Source organism: Chiloscyllium punctatum, chromosome 6 (assembly GCF_047496795.1).
Source record: "Chiloscyllium punctatum isolate Juve2018m chromosome 6, sChiPun1.3, whole genome shotgun sequence".
Lineage (NCBI taxonomy): Eukaryota > Metazoa > Chordata > Chondrichthyes > Orectolobiformes > Hemiscylliidae > Chiloscyllium > Chiloscyllium punctatum.
This window is the reverse complement of record NC_092744.1, coordinates 9,978,579-9,994,642: the sequence shown is the minus strand read 5'-3', so window position 1 is coordinate 9,994,642 and position 16,064 is coordinate 9,978,579. Positions and strand designations below refer to the sequence as shown.

General features: G+C 43.5%; 1 long non-coding RNA gene across 2 annotated transcripts in view; it reads left to right on the top strand.

Annotated features, from left to right (window-relative positions):
- The first annotated feature begins 1,526 nt into the window (after nucleotides 1–1,526).
- The window catches only part of LOC140478709 (uncharacterized), a 35,749-nt gene continuing 21,211 nt past the window's right edge, over nucleotides 1,527–16,064 (top strand). Inside the window, exon 1 of one of the 2 annotated variants that reach the window (XR_011960851.1) lies at nucleotides 1,527–1,617. This is a non-coding gene — a long non-coding RNA (uncharacterized lncRNA). Of the gene's footprint in view, nucleotides 1,618–13,060; nucleotides 13,145–16,064 lie in introns of those variants that run through there. The other variant, XR_011960852.1, reaches the window with a different exon arrangement.

Below are 16,064 nucleotides of genomic sequence, written 5' to 3'. Positions count from 1 at the left end.
TGCATGTGCTTCTCTGCCTTCTCCCTGATGGTAGAGATATTAGAAGGATATTAGAAGGCTAAAATAGAAGTTTACATAATATTTATTGAACATGCTTGCCATGTTTTAGATTACACAAAATTTAAACAAGATATTAACAGACAGAGTGAGAGTATTTGGTTAATTACCTGCAGATGTCATAAAGAAACCTCAGTTGTTGTGACAACATTTATATTCTGCTGAACATGAATCATTGGTCAAGATATTTGGATATAATATTCCAACTTGTATTCCCTGGTGGACTGGGAACTGATTAGGCTCCATTTGAAGGTTCAGATCATTAGGAAGAACCTATCAAATCATGAACACAAGCCAACATTGTGGAGGAGGGGCCCTGCACAATTTAGGTGTCAAGCATGCAGTTGATATCCTGAGGCAGAAGCCATAAACCATCATACTATTACAAATCCACATATACTGTAGTTAGGGGGGGGGGGGCAGTTAACTCAGTTGACTGGAAGGCTTGGGAATGGTTCAGAATAACATCTGCAGTGCAGGGGATTGAACTTTGCCTCCGGTTGAGGTCAATCTGGGACCTTCCCTTGAGTGTGCAAGGCAACAGCAAATGAACACTGCTAAGAATTTGGTTCAGGATTTGGCATCATTAGGCATTGAGCTCAGGACTTACCTTCAGCAAAGTGCACATGCAATACCAGCTGTAGGTACCTATATTAGCCATCAAAGGTCTCCCCCATTTCCCATCCTCTTGAGGCCTGTAAACTGCACATTTTGCCCATGGGAGACATTCGGATAATTCTCCCATTGAAGGTCTCTGAAATGTTATTTTGTTGGATTGAGTACAGACCCATTTGTTGAATCCACCTCTGTTGAAAACAGTGTAGGAAATAATTTCACACCAATGTGTTAAGATTTTATTTCATGTTGCAATAACTGAACCTTAAATTTCGTCACTCATCTACTTTTCAGATAGTCCAACACTAAACCAATGGCTGAACAAAGAACAATGTTCAGTTGCTGTGTTTCTGTAACCCACTCCATCTTCATACCTGGATAAAATATGGAATTAAATGTAGTGTCTCAGCAATAGATCTCCTTAAACTCAGCAAACGAGGCATTACCATAATTTATACTTCTCCGTGCTTGTACACAATAGTCAAGCTAATGAAAGAAGAGGCAAGGAGACAAGGGTAGTTTGGCCTTCTGCCAGGTTTTGATCCTCAAACATGTGCTTTTGATAGACATATCAAAATTCTTGGAGCAAGTGACACCATCATGAATGTATTTAATATACACAGAATTGTCTGCCTGTCACACACAGATGGTAGATGCTATAAACTGAAGCCCTGATTGTAGTTAATGGTGTTGTGTATTACTGGCACAGCAGCCACTTCTAGTTTCATTTATCTTTACTGTGTTTATGTGCAAAAGAGTTTTGTTATTAAGTTTATGGGATTAATGCCAGAAATTCTAAGCACCACAATTAAAAGGAGCACATTCTCTGTGAGTAATTCATCATGTTTCTTTTTTCCCCTCAAGACTGTAGAGACATCACTTTAGCTGATTGCTGCTGCTGAATTGAAATAAATTCTCCATTGTGTAGAAGCTGGAAAGATGAAGGTAATGAATTTGTTGTATTGTCACTGTGTTGAAAGAGGGAATCCCATTTAATTTACAGTTAAAGGATTGCGGTATTGCGTGGCACGTAATTAATTACGCATATGATCTATTTGTGTTTTGATTTTTTTTTGTCTGCAAGTTATGCATGCACCATTGTGGAGTAACTGAGGCATATTTCTTGAAATGTTTTCAGGAGAGCTTTGTGGGTCAGCTTGTAGACAGTTTGACAAGAGACAGGGCAATCGAGTTATTAAATCATCGTCTCAGAGTCATGGAGTCAGACAGCACGGAAACAGACCCTTCGGCCCACTCTTCCATGCCAACCAAGTTTCCGAAACCAAGCTCGCCCATTTGCCTGCGTTTGACCCACATTCCTCTGAACCTTTTCTATCTGTGTACCTGCCCAAATGTTTTTTTAAATGTTGTACTTGTGCCTCTACCACGTCCTCTGGCAGCTTGTTCCATTTACTCACCACCCTCTGTGTGACAACATTGCCCCTCGGGTCCCTTTCTTTCTCCTCTCACCTTAAACCTACTCCCTACGCTGAGGAAAAGACCTTGGCTATTTAGCTTATCCATGTTCCTCATGATTTTATAAACCTATGTAAAGTTGCCCCTCAGACTCCTACGTTCCAGCAAAAATATCCCCCAGCCAATACAACCTGTCCTTATAACTCATAACTTGCAGTCTTGGGAACATTGCTGAAAATTGATTTTGCACCTTTCTAGTTTAATAATATCTTTCCTTTAACAGAGCAACCCAATTGTATGTGGCCTTACCAATGTCTTGTACAACTGTAACACAATGTCGCAACTTTTGTATTAAATGCTCTGACCAATGAAGACGAGTGTGCCAAACATCTTCTTCACCACACTGTCTACCTGCAAAGTCACTTTCAAGGAACTATGTACCTGCATCCCAGGTCTCGCTGTTTGACAGCACTCTCTAGCGGCTCTATTATTAACTATATATGTCCTACTCCAGTGTTTCTCGCCAAAATATAGCAACTCACATTTATCCGCGTTAAACTCCATCTGCCTTTCTCAGCCCATAGGACAAGTTAATCAAGTTCCTGTTGTACTCTGAGATACCTTCTTCATTGTCCACTATCCCACCAAATCTGACGTCATCCACAAGCTTACTAATCATGTCTCCTATATTGTCATCCAAATTGTTCATATAAATGATGAAAAGCAGTGAACCCAGCAAATGATCCTTGCGGCACACCACTGGTCACAGGCCTCCAATCTGAAAAACAATCCTCTACCGCCACCATCTGTCCCCCACCGTCAAGCCAAATTTGTATCCAATTATCTAGTTCTCCCTGGATCCCATGTGATCTAACCTTATTAACCAGCTGACCACGTGGAACCTTGTCAAAGGCTTTACCAAAATCTACGTAGACAATGCCCATCACTCTGCCTTCATCTATCGCCTTGGTCTCCTCTTCAAAAACTTCAATCAAATTTATGAGACATGATTTCCTTCCACAAAGCCATGCTGACTATCCCTAAACATCCTTGCTTTTCTGCCTGCATGCAGATCCTATCTCTCAGAAACGCCTCTAACAACTTATCTGTGACTGACATGAAATGTCCTGGTCAATATTACCATGGCCTCTACTTGCAGTCTTAGTTAAATCATGACACAACATGGACCTTATTCTGGGCAACAAAGTCAGATCCGGGGTTGATGTGACAGTTGGGGGGAGCATTTTAGTAACAGTGACCACAGTGCAGTATGATTTAAATTTATTATGGCAAAGGAAAATGGTGGTTGTCTATAAAGGGCTTTAGGTTGCAGAAGGCGGATGATATTAAAATAAAACAGGGTCTGGCCAAAGCAGACTAGGAAAGACTACTTGTCAGAAAATCTACAGCGGAACAGTGAAGGTATACTCAAGAAGGAAATGGGGAGAGTATAGGCCAATGTACTCCATTTCGGGTGAAACATTTTGGGTGAAGGAGCAACAATCTCAGAGAACCCTGGATGTGCAGGAATATTCAGGACTAGATCAGATGGGAAAGAGAAGGTTTGAACAGGTACAAAAGGAGTAAATCAGAAGAGGCCTTAGCGGAGTGTAGAAAGTGAAGGGGAAAACTCAAGAAAGCAATTCAAAGAGTAAAATATGGACCATGAGAAAATACTAGCAGGTAAAATTAGGTGGTGTCCTGAGATACTCTATAAGTATATTGAGGGGTTAAAGGAAAAACAAGGACAGAGTGGGACCCACTAGAGAGCAAAGGGACAATCTGTGCTTGGAGCTGGGTTATACTGATAGAATGTTAAACAAATACTGTATTTTTGTTTTCATTTTGGAGAAGGACGATGTAAGTACAGATTTTGGGGAAAGGCTCAATGAGATTCTCCAGCAGATTGACATAGAGAGTGAGAGTGTACTGGGGGTTTTGGCAGATTTAAAAGTGGACCCATCCCCAGGTCCAAATGTGTTGTAATGCAGGTTGCAGTGGGGAGTGTGAGAAGAAATTACAGGAGCTCCGATCCAAATTTCTTAATTCTTCTCTGACTACAAAGAAGGTGCCATGGGGCCGGGAGATGGCTAATGCAGTTCCACTTTTCAAAAAAGGGTGGTCAGAATAAACTGGGGAATTAAAGAGCAGTGAGTCTCAGATCAGTGATAGGGAAACTATTAGACATAAATCTGAAGGAGAAAATGAATTCAGAGAAGATTTACCAGGATGTTGCCAGGAATGAAGGGTTTGAGATATAAATCAAAAAGACTGCGACTTTTCTCACTGGAGCGTAGGACGCTAAGGGGTGAGCTTTCTAAGGTTTATAAAATCATGAGGGGAATAGATAAGGTGAATAGTAAGGATCTTTTTCTTAGGTTAGGGAGTTCAAAACTAGGGCATATATGTCTTAAGATAAGAGGAGGAAGTTTTAAAAAGGTTATGAGGTGCAATTATTTTTACACAGCAGGTGGTTTGTATGTGGATTGAACTGTCAGAGAAAGTGGTGGATGTGGGTACAGTTGCAACATTTAAAAGACATTTGGATAAGTTCATGAATAGGAAAGGTTTGGAGTGCTATGGGCTAGGAGCAGGGAGAGGGGACTGGTTTAGTTTGGGGAACATGATCTGGTTGCACCAAAGATCTGTTTCCATGATGTATGACTATAATTCTACAAATCTCCACTTGGAAAAGCGAGGTTTGATCAGGGATAGTCAGCATGGTTTTGTCAGAGGGGGTGTCATGCCTAACAAATTTCATTGAATTTTTCACAGGGGTGGTCAGGTGTAAAGATGAGGGTGGTGCAGTTTATATCAATTTCAACAAAGCTTTTGGCAAGGTCCCACAGAAGAGCCTGATCAATGAAGTAAAAGCACATAGAATCTGAGAGTAACTCCCTCAGTTTGGATTCAAAATTGGCTTCATGGTAGGACATGGAGGGTGGTGGAAGAAGGCTCATTGTGTGTTTGACAGAGTCTGTCTCCCTTTACATATTAGACAGATGGGCAGATCAATGGCAAATGGAACGTAACCCTGATAACTGTGATATAATGCACTTTGGAAGAAGTTACTAGACAAAGGAATACTCAATGAATGGAAGATAGTAGCGAGCTCAGAGAAACAGAGGGATCTTGTCCACTGATCCCTGAAAGTTGCAGGACAGGTTAATAGGGTGGTTAAGAAGGCATGTGGGATACTTGCCTTCATTAGTCATGGGATGGATTATAAGAGAGGGGGGTTACATTGCAGCTATACAGACTTTGGTTAGGATATGGAGGAGCCAGTGTTGGACAAAGTTAAAAACACACAGCACTAGATTATAGTGCAACAGATTTATTTGGAAGCAATAGCTTTTGGAGCACTGCTTGTTCATCAGGTAGTGGCATGGGCACTCAGTGGTTAGCACTGCTGTCTCAGAGTGCCAGGGACCCAGGTTCAATTCCAGCCTCGGGTGACTGTCTGTGTGGAGTTTGCACATTCTCCCTGTGTCTGCATGGGTTTCCTCCGGGTGCTCTGGTTACTTTCGACAATTCAAAGACATGCAGGTTAGGTGGATTGGCCATGCTAAATTGTCCATTGTGTTCAGGGATGTGTGGGTGAGGTGCATTAGTCAGGGGTAAATGTAGAGTAATGGGGTAGAGCAATGGGTCTGGGTGGGATGCTCTTCGGCGGGCCAGTATGGACTTGTTGGGCTGAAAGGCTTGTTTCCACACTGTAGGGGTTCTGTAATGCTGGAGCTTTCAAATAAACTTGTTGGACCATAACATGGTGTTGTGTGATTTTTGACCTTGTTTAGGACACAGCTGGAGTGTTGTGTGCAGTTTTGGGTCAATGTGCTGTGGAAAGGTCATGATCGCTCTGGAGGGGGTGCAAAGGCCATTGACCAGGGATGGAGTAGTTTAGCTACAAACGGAGAGTGGATTAGTTAGAGCAGGAAAGGCTGAAGGAACACCTGATTGCAGGGCATGAACAGGCTGGTTGGAAAGCAGTTGTTCCCCTTACTTGAAGGGTCAATAACTTGCGGGGGTGAGGGGCAACATTTTAAGGTGATGGGCAGAAGGTTTAGAGGGGTTTGAGAAAAAGAATTTTCACTCGGGCTGTTGAGCTCTGGACCACACTGTCGGGCATGGTGCTAAATGTGGGAAACTTAATCTGGGAAAGGTATGTGAATGGGCATTTGAAATGTTATGTTACTCAAGGCTATGGGCCAAATGGCTGGAAAGTGGGATTGGTGTAGATAGGTCAGGGCAGATGTGATGGGTCAAATAGCTTCTTCTGTCCTGTATGACTCTCTGGCTCGCAGTTACATTGGATGAGCCCTGACCCCCGGATGGCTGAAAGCACTTTGTAACTACTTTGGAGTATCTTCTGAAGTTGCATTGTAGGAAATGGAGCAGCTCATGTATACGCACCAAAGCCCCGCAAGCAGCAATCTGACACTGACCAGTCCACCAATTTACTGAAAACATGGAATGGGAGTAGACAATTTGATGTATTGACTTGAGCCCTTCAGGAAAGAGCATCTGTGGCTAGGAATTCTACCTGACTTATGTAATCTCCTCAGGGACGTCATATGAAAATTGCAAGAATATAAAACTCAGTGATTTTCTTTTGACCTCAAAACCTAAACCAATGCCTCAAAACTCCAGGATATTAATCTGAGTTTACTGCCCCCATTATATAGCCCAAACCAGGTGTATTTCACAGATGACATTTTCATATTCTCAGCTACAAAGGAACCATCAGGTTCCACGGTGAACTGAAATTGGTGCTTACCAAAAATACCTCTGACCCGACTTTTCACGTAAGGTTCTATATATCTACTACCCCATGGAGAAACAAAAAATGTTATTTCTTTTATTCTCACTTGTGATTTGTTAACTCTTAACTTCGTGTTCTAAGTGGGAGGCGATGACCTAATAGCAATATTCGATTTGATTTATGTCCCGAAATACAGTGAAAAGTATTGTATTGATTTTAATCCAGGTATATCATGTCTTACACAATTACATCAGGGTAACAGAATGCTGAATACATTGTTACAGCTACAAAGAAGATGCAGAAAAAGATCAACTCTAATATACGAGAGATCTGTTCATAAATCTGATAACAGCGGGGAAGAAGCTGTTCTTGAAACTTTTGGGACGTGTTTTCAAACTTTCTTCTGCCCAATGAAAGAGAGTATAACCAGGGTGGGAGGAGTCTTTGATGATGTTGGCTGTCTTCCCAAGGCAGCAGGAAATGTGGGCGGAGTCAGTGGCTGAAAGGCTGGTTTTCGTGATGGACTGGGCTGTGTCCTGTAATTTCTCGCTGTCATTGGCAGAGCAGTTGCTATATCGCACAGCGATGCATCCTGATAGGATGCTTTCTGCAGTGCATCTATAAAACTTGGTAAAAGTCATTGTGGGCATGCCGAATATCACTAAACTATGATTAATGCAGTAATGTTCTGGGGACCCAAATTCCAATCCAGCCAGCGCTGATGGTGGAATTTGAATTCAATACAAAAAAACCCTGGAATTAAGAATCTAATCATGGCCACAAGACTATCCCCAGCTAGTGGGGAGTAAACCTCATCTGGTTCACTAATGCCCTTTAGGGAAGGAAATCTGCTGTCTTTAGCTGGTCAATTCTACATGGAAGACTGGTTTGCAAGGTTAGATCTCACAGAATACAGGGAGAACCATCCATTTGGATACAGAACTGGCTCAAAGGCAAAAGACAGAGGGTGGTGGTGGAGGGTTGTTTTTCAGACTGGAAGCCTGTGACTGGAATGCCACAAGGATCGGTGCTGGGTCCTCTACTTTTTGTCATTTACATAAATGATTTGGATGTGAGCATAAGAGGTACAGTTAGTAAGTTTGCAGACAGAGAAGAAAGTTTCCTCGGGTTCAGAAAACACTTGCAAGGATGTTGCTATAGAGAGAGGCTGAACAGACTGGGGCTGTTTTCCCTGGAGCGTTGGAGGCTGAGGGGTGACCTCATAGAGGTTTACAAAATTATAAGAGGCATGGATAGGATGAATAGGCAAAGTCTTTTACCTGGGGTCGGGGAGTCCAGAACTAGAGGTCATAGGTTTACGGTGAGAGGGGAAAGATATAAAAGAAACCTAAGGGGCAACTTTTTCACACAGATGGTGCTGCGTGTATGGAATGAGCTGCCAGAGGAAGTGGTGGATGCTGGTACAATTGCAACATTTAAGAGGCATCTGGATGGGTATATGAATAGGAAGGGTTTGGAGGGATATGGGCCGGGTGCTGGCAGGTGGGACTAGATTGGGTTGGGATATCTGGTCAGGATGGACAGGTTGGACTGAAGGGTCTGCAGTACATCTCGATGACTCTATGACTCTACATGTGAATCCAGATGCGTAATCACATGGTTGACCTTTTACAGTTAGGGATGGGTAACAAGAATCCTGTGAATTAATAAAAAAAGTCACATAAGGATCAAACCCAGAGCAGCTAGAGTAGACACTTTTGCTCTTCAAGACTGCTTTGCCACTCAATAACATCCATTTCCTCAACTCAAGTTTTCCCTATATTCCTCCATTCATGCACTCCCCTCAGAAGTTTATCCCCTGTTATCCTCAGTGTCCTCAATGACTGAGAGCAGCATTTTCTTATTCTCAGTCAAGGTGAGTGAGAGTCATGGGAGTCAAGATCTTTTAATCCTGTTGATCAAGTGCACAGACAGGCCCAAGAGTCATGGTGCCCAGGTCAACATGGCTTGGAGCAATTTCTCTCACACATTCCCTGCTCTTTATCTCATTAATTATGCTCTGAGCCACATTGAACTGGGTGCCAGTAACCTTGGGCCCGTCTGTGCACTTGACCAAAAATATTAATGAATGAGAACAAGTTCCCTTTTTGTGCCTGCGGTTGAGTAAATGCCTGATCTCCAGCATCCTCTGAGTGCGAGCGACCAGAGGCATTTGGTTCTTGATCAGTTGCTGACCAGATTAGATAGCTAGAGTACTGACCGTGGTGACGGTCTCTGAGCTGGTGTAGGTGGGCAGTAAAAGTGCTGTCAGTGTACCCCCTGACAGTCAGGAGCTCCCTCCTCAGAGCTGGAGATGGAGCTGAAGATTTCTGGTGCTGGTTGCTTTGCAGAGCTTCACTGGTTGAAGAAGCTCATGCCTGAAGAAGAGAAGAGAGGGAATTGGTTGGTGAAGCATGCAAAAGCTTGTGCAGATCAGTAATGAATGTATACTGGTGTTACCAGCTAGACCGCCCATTGGGGTCTCTCCATCCTCATATAAAGAACTGTTCTCTTCCCTGGACAAATCCAGGAGTGAGGTTCCTGCTATCTATGCCCCTTCAGCCCTTACCCCAATATCTTGGACTCTTTATTGGCCGTTTTTTCTTGGAATGAAATAAAGAGAGGATTAAGTTTGATGGATGTAGGTGGAAGGGTAATTAATACTGATGCCTGAGAGCAGGGGAGGTGTCGAGCTGTTCCCAGAGGGTGGGGGAGGAAGCAGAGAGAGTGGGGAAGATGATTTTTCTCAGAAGATGGGTTGGACAAGAGCCATTGAGTGAGTATTCTGCATGTGACACCGAGAGTTCTGGTTTGTGAGCCTTGGTGAGTGGTGTGCATGTAGTGGCAAAGCTAAAGTGAGTGGTAGCCCTGTGAGTGTGAGTGAGGATAGTTGCTCTTACTCTCACAGAGCGCAGAATATTAGGGAGCTTCTCCCTGTACATCTGGAGGTTCTCTCTCTTTGGGACATAGCACTGATCCAGGGAGTAATCCGGTTGTGTCTAGGGGTGTGGCTTCCTGTAGTGTAAAATTTTATATAGAATCCCTACAGTGTGGAAACAGGCCCTTTGGCCCAACAAGTCCACACTGACCATCCGAAGAGTATCCCATCCAGACCCATTCCCACTACTCTACATTTACCCCTTACTAAGGTGCCTGGCATACACATCCCTGAACACTTTGGGCTACTTTAGCACAGCCAATTCACTTGACCTGCGCATCTTGGGATTGTGGGAGGAAACTGGAGAACCCAGAGGGGACCCATGCAGACATGGGGAGAATGTGCAAACTCCACACAGACAGTCACCTGAGGTGGGAATTGAACCTGGGTCCCTGGCGCTGTGAGGCAGCAGTGCTGATCGCTGAGCCACCATACCACCCAGTGGGAAGATAAAAAATATTTACCATCTGCTGCACCAATCTGACTGGCACGTCCAGGTCTACAAAGAGGGAAAATGAACTTTCTTTCTATCTGGGCCATGAGTTTGGCAATAATAATGCAGCTGCGCAGTGTGAGCACCAATTCCTGACGCCCAGCCTCTCAAATGGTGCACATATCTGTTGAGAATACCGGGAGATTCCGCCAGGTCATGAGAACTGGCTGCACAATCTCCTCAGGGAGGCACCCAAAAGCCGGCTTAATGAGACAAAAAGCAGAGAATGTGTGAAAGAAATCACTCTGAGCCACATTGAGCCACTACTCTTGGACCTGTCTGTGCACTTGATAAACAAGATTAAAGGGTCCAGCTATACAGGGAGATGTTGGCTCCAACTTGTATGATCTGGCCCAGCACTCTGAGTGTCCGCTAGAGATGCACATGGAGCTGAATTCCATCGGGTTTGTGTCCCCATGAACGCTGTGACCTGGCAGAGGCATGCACATTATCCCTCGGCCTGAAGTGGTGACTGTGTCAGTCTCAGACCAGACATGATGATAGGGGAGGCTGGTGGTTTATCAGTGTTGTCTTGCACGGATGAACGGCCATAACGGTGCCGCTTTTCTGAAGAAGCAGTTTTAGAAACATTAGAAATGTGGAAAAACAGTTCTATTTTAATCTGGCCTGTTAAATGCAGGACGTCATGAATCAAAACGCCCCAGGATTAACAAACCTGACACCAGGGTGAGCCACTGACCATAGTTAGGCATTCTGAAGAAGAATCATACCTGACACAAAATGTTAACTCTCTCTCTCTCTCTCTCTCTCTGTCTCTCCACAGACCTGCCGAGTTTCTCCAGCATTTAGTGTTTTTTTTCAGATTTCTAGCATCCGCAGTATTTTGTTTTTATTCAACAATGCAGAAGGGTTACCCCTGTGTAAACCAGTGATTAAACGCATTGAAAATTCTGTATTAGTTGAGGCTAAAGCTTGGCGATTTGGCTGGAAGCAGATTGAAATTTAAGCTTGCATATGAAGTCTGCATTCATCACCCCTCTGTCCTGGTTCACAGTATAGATGGCTCAGGAGCATTGTAAGATATGACATTCTCAAATACAAGTTGTTCTGCTGGAATGCAACAATTGTGTTCCTCTGTAACCTTGTGCTGTAGAAAATCACGCTGTGGGAAAGCCGCTATAGAAAATCACGCTGTAGAAGATCACTATAGAAAATCGCTACACCCCTTCAGTAGAATGTTTGCATTATCCAAACAACTTACACAATTTGTTATTCTTGTTATAGCCAATTAGCGCTGAAGAAACGCACTTTAAAGCAGAACAATCTGTAGCTAATTTATTTAAATAAAATTCAGTGCGTTGTGGTGTGTGAGTTTTCTGATTGTGTTGGTTGGCTTGGTAAAATATTTTAAACAGTGTTAGATTTTCTGGTGCAGCGTTCTATGTTCTATGCTCAAAGAGAGAGAGATAAGTTACAACAACTCGATTGTGATCTCCTGTAGGTGCTGACATAAGGAGAAGCTGACTAACCCAACACCACACTGCTTTACCAGAAAGCCTGTGGATTCTGTCCCATGCTACAGACATGTGTGTATGTTTTTCACCTTTAAACAATACACAAGACCAGGAGTTAAAAGCCAATTTAAACCCTGCTCTGTGAGCGCCAGTAGGTGAGGTGATGTACTGTGAGGGTCAGAGCTGAGAGAACCCCCAGGATATCCTATGCTGCAGGTAGGAAGAGATCAGTCTCTATCTTTGCTAAAAGCAAAGTTTCTGTTAAACAGAGTTAACATTTCAAGTCTGGTTTGATTCTTTTTCAGAATGCCTAACTATGGTCAGTGGCTCATCCTGGTGTCAGGTTTGTCTAATTGGTTTGACTTAGTCCTGCGGTTTTTGCTCCATGACGTCCTGCATTTAACAGAAAGCAGGTCAACGGGAAACTCGACAAAGGTCCTTCTGCTGGCCTGCAAATCTCAGCATCTCAAAATCATCTAGGGACTCAATCTACATGCTTGTTGCCATGGAAAGGCTGCCAGCACCATCAAAGACCCCTCCCACTCCAGTGGTACTCTCTCTCAACCTCTTCCGTCAGGCAGAAGGTGCAGAAGCTTGAACACACATGCCAACAGGTTCAAGAACAATGTCTTTACTGCCGTAATTAGCCTGATGAATAGACTTGTCTAATTTCCAATCTAATATTGACCTTGCTTTTGTGCACCTCCTGTGCAGTCATAACCTTGTCTGACTCACTCTGTCTATAGTCTGTTTGTCGTTGAATGTTACGATCTACCTGTACTACTCGCAATGCACAACCTTTCACTGTACTTAGGTACACGTGACAACAATTAAATCAAATCATCTGCTTGCCTACAAACTCAGTGCTACCAATACCACAGACCAATTCATACATCTTTTAACTTTCATCTGTTTTTGGAATTGCCCCTTATTGTTAAAATATGTGCATAAGTGTTGTGTTTCGATTTCTTCTCATGTTTAATAACTAATAAATTCATGTGATCATTAACTCAATAAACTAATTTGGCTGCTTTTAAAACATTACATCGTTTGGTCTGGGAGAAAGGGATCAGAATGGTATTTTTAAGTTAAGCATGTTGTGACCAAGGCAGCAGTTGAACAATGAAAGAAAGTCAATTTACCCTGCCTCCCTTGTCAATTGGGGAACCCATCTGATACCAAAACATATTGGAGAATCTTGTGTGAGGACTGCTTATTATAAAATATGCAGTTCCTTCATATCACGTAAAAATATTCTGACCTTATTTAATACAAAAATAACTTTTCTTTCCCAGTTCATTCACGGGATGTGGGCATTCATTGCCCAGAGCACTGTTGAGAATCAACCACATTGTTGTGGGGCTGGAGTCACATGTAGGCCAGACCAGGTAAGGATGGCAGTTTCCTTCCCTAAAGAACTGTAGTGAATCAAGTGGAGTTTTTCTAACAATCAACAATAGATATCGTTAGACTCTAAATTCCAGACTTTTATTAGATTTAAATGCCACCATCCACTATAGAGGGATGTGAACCCAGGTCCTGGAACATTACCTGCATTTCTGGACTAATAGTCTCATGATGTGGGAAGCTAGGTGGGTGGCACGGTGGCACAGTGGTTAGCACTGCTGCCTCACAGCGCCAGAGACCCGGGTTCAATTCCCGCCTCAGGCGACTGACTGTGTGGAGTTTGCACATTCTCCCCGTGTCTGCGTGGGTTTCCTCCGGGTGCTCCGGTTTCCTCCCACAGTCCAAAAATGTGCAGGTTAGGTCAATTCGCTATGCTAAATTGCCCATAGTGTTAGCAGCAGGGTAAATGTAGGGGAATGGGTGTGGGTGGGTGCGCTTCGGCGGGTCGGTGTGGACTTGTTGGGCCAAAGGGCCTGTTTCCACACTGTAGGTAATCTAATCTAATCTAGGGAAGAGATTGCAGGTCCCTTTGCAGAGATATTTCTATCACTGACTGCCACAAGTGAGGCAACTCAAGATTGGAGAATTGGTTAATGTTGTGCCATTACTTAAGAAATGTTGTAAGTTAAAAACAGAGAGCTCCAGACTGGTGATAAATTGTTAGAGGGGATTCTGAGAGGCAAGATTTACATGTATTTGGAAAGGCATGGACTGATTAAGGGTAGTCAGCATGGTTTTGTGCGTGGGAAATCATTTCTCACGAACCTGATTGAGGGTTTTGAAGAGGTAGCTAAGACAATAGATGAAGGCAGAGAATGAATGTTGTCTGTATGGACTTTAGCAAGGCCCTTGATAAGGTTCTGCACCGTGGCCTGTTTAGTAAAGTTAGATCACATGGGATCCAGGGAGAGCTAGCTGACTGGCTTGATGGCAGGAGACAGAGGATGGTGGTAGAGGCTTCTTCTATGGACTGGAGGCCTGTGACCATCAGGATTGATGCTGGGTCCACTGTTGTTCATCATTTATATAAATGATTTGGTTCAGAACATAGGCGATATGGTTGGTAAGTTTGTGGATGATTCCAAAATAGGTGATGTAGTGGACAGTGAAGAATATCATCTCAGCGTACAACCCAATCTTGATTAGATGGGCCAAGGGCCAAGGGCCAAGGAGTGCAGATGGTGTGTAATTTAGACAAATGCGAGGTGTTGCATTTTGGCAATTCAAAACAGGTTAAGAGTAACAGAGTTAATGGTAGGGCTCTGGGGATTATGTTGAACAGAGACTAGGTGTGCAGGTTCATTGCTCCTTGAATGCAATGTGGTGAAGAAAGTGTTTGGTATACTTGCCTTCATTAGCAAAAGGACTGTCTACATGAGTTGGTGAGTCATGTTGAGGCTATACAGGATATTGAAAGGCCACCTTTTACAATACTGCCTCCAATTCTGGTTGCCCTTCTGTAGGAAGCTGTACAGCATGGAAACAAATCCTTTGGTCCAACTTGCCCTTGCCGACCAAAAATCCTAAATTAATCTCGTCCCATTTGCTAGCATTTGGCCCATTATCCCCTTCCACCTTTCCCATTCATATACCCATCCAGATGCCTTTTAAATGTTGCAATTGTACCAGCCTCCACTACTTCGTCGGGCAGCTCATTCCATACATGCACCACCCTTTGTGTGAAAAAATTGCCCCTTAGGTCTCTTTTCAATCTTTCCCCTCTCATCTTAAACCTATGCCCTTTAGTTTTGGACTCCCCAACCCTGGGAAAAGGCAGCAGATTGCCTTCCCTAAAGCGTAGAGGTGAATAAGATGGGCCTTTATAACTGACAGTAGTTAGCCAGCTGCCACGAGACCAGCTTCTTTCCTTATTGAGTTGAAGTTTCACCTTCAGGCATGGTGGGATTTGAACCTACGTACCCAGATCATTGGCCTGGTGTCTGGGATTCTTAGCCCAATGACATGATGACTATGCCACCACCAGCACCCCCTCCATCAATGCATGATGCTGAGTTTTGCTTGCCTAAGTTTGAAGTTAGACCCACAAATGTTTAGTTGTCACAAATAAACATAATCACTGTTGTCCAGCCATGGAGTAGCACATCACAAATGGACAGATTTACCTCATAAAATGGGCAGCAAATGTAAAGCAGCAGAAACAGATGCTGGGTATTAATGTCAGTAATGAGCATGGGTGGCACCATGGCTCAGTGAGTAGCTCTGCTGCCTTACAGCACTCGGGACATAGGTTTGATTCCAGCCTTGGGCGACTGTCTGTGTGGAGCTTGCACATGGTGTGTAATTTAGACAAATGCGAGGTCCCTGTGTCTGTGTAGGTTTCCTCCCACAATCCAAAGATGTGCAGTTTAGGTGAATTGGCCATGCTAAATTACCGATAGTGTTCAGGGATATGTAGGTTATGTAAATTAGTCAGGGATAAATGTAGAAGAATGGGGAATGGGTTTGGGTGGGATACTCTTCGGAGGGTCAGTGTGGACGTACTGGGCCAAAGGGCCTGCTTCCACACTGTTGGGATTCTATGAGCAGTGGATTATACAGTGATGAAATTACTTTAACAAGTAATTCTTTTTGAGAGTTTAACAACTATGTGTCACCAATATTTCTAACAGTTTGAGGTTATGTGTCTACCTCCTTACCATGCAGCCATTAGTTTCTTGGGTGGTGAGTTAAGGAACACCTCTGTGGTGGCATTACCTGTTTTAAAGCTGAAAATGTGTTGCTGGAAAAGCACAGCAGGTCAGGCAGCATCCAAGGAGCAGGAGAATCGACGTTTCGGGCATGAGCCCTTCTTCAGGAATACCTGTTTTAAAGCTATTTTCGGTTTTGACCAAAGCAACAGTAAACATCAGTGACGTTATCTGAAACAACAATAGAAACTGC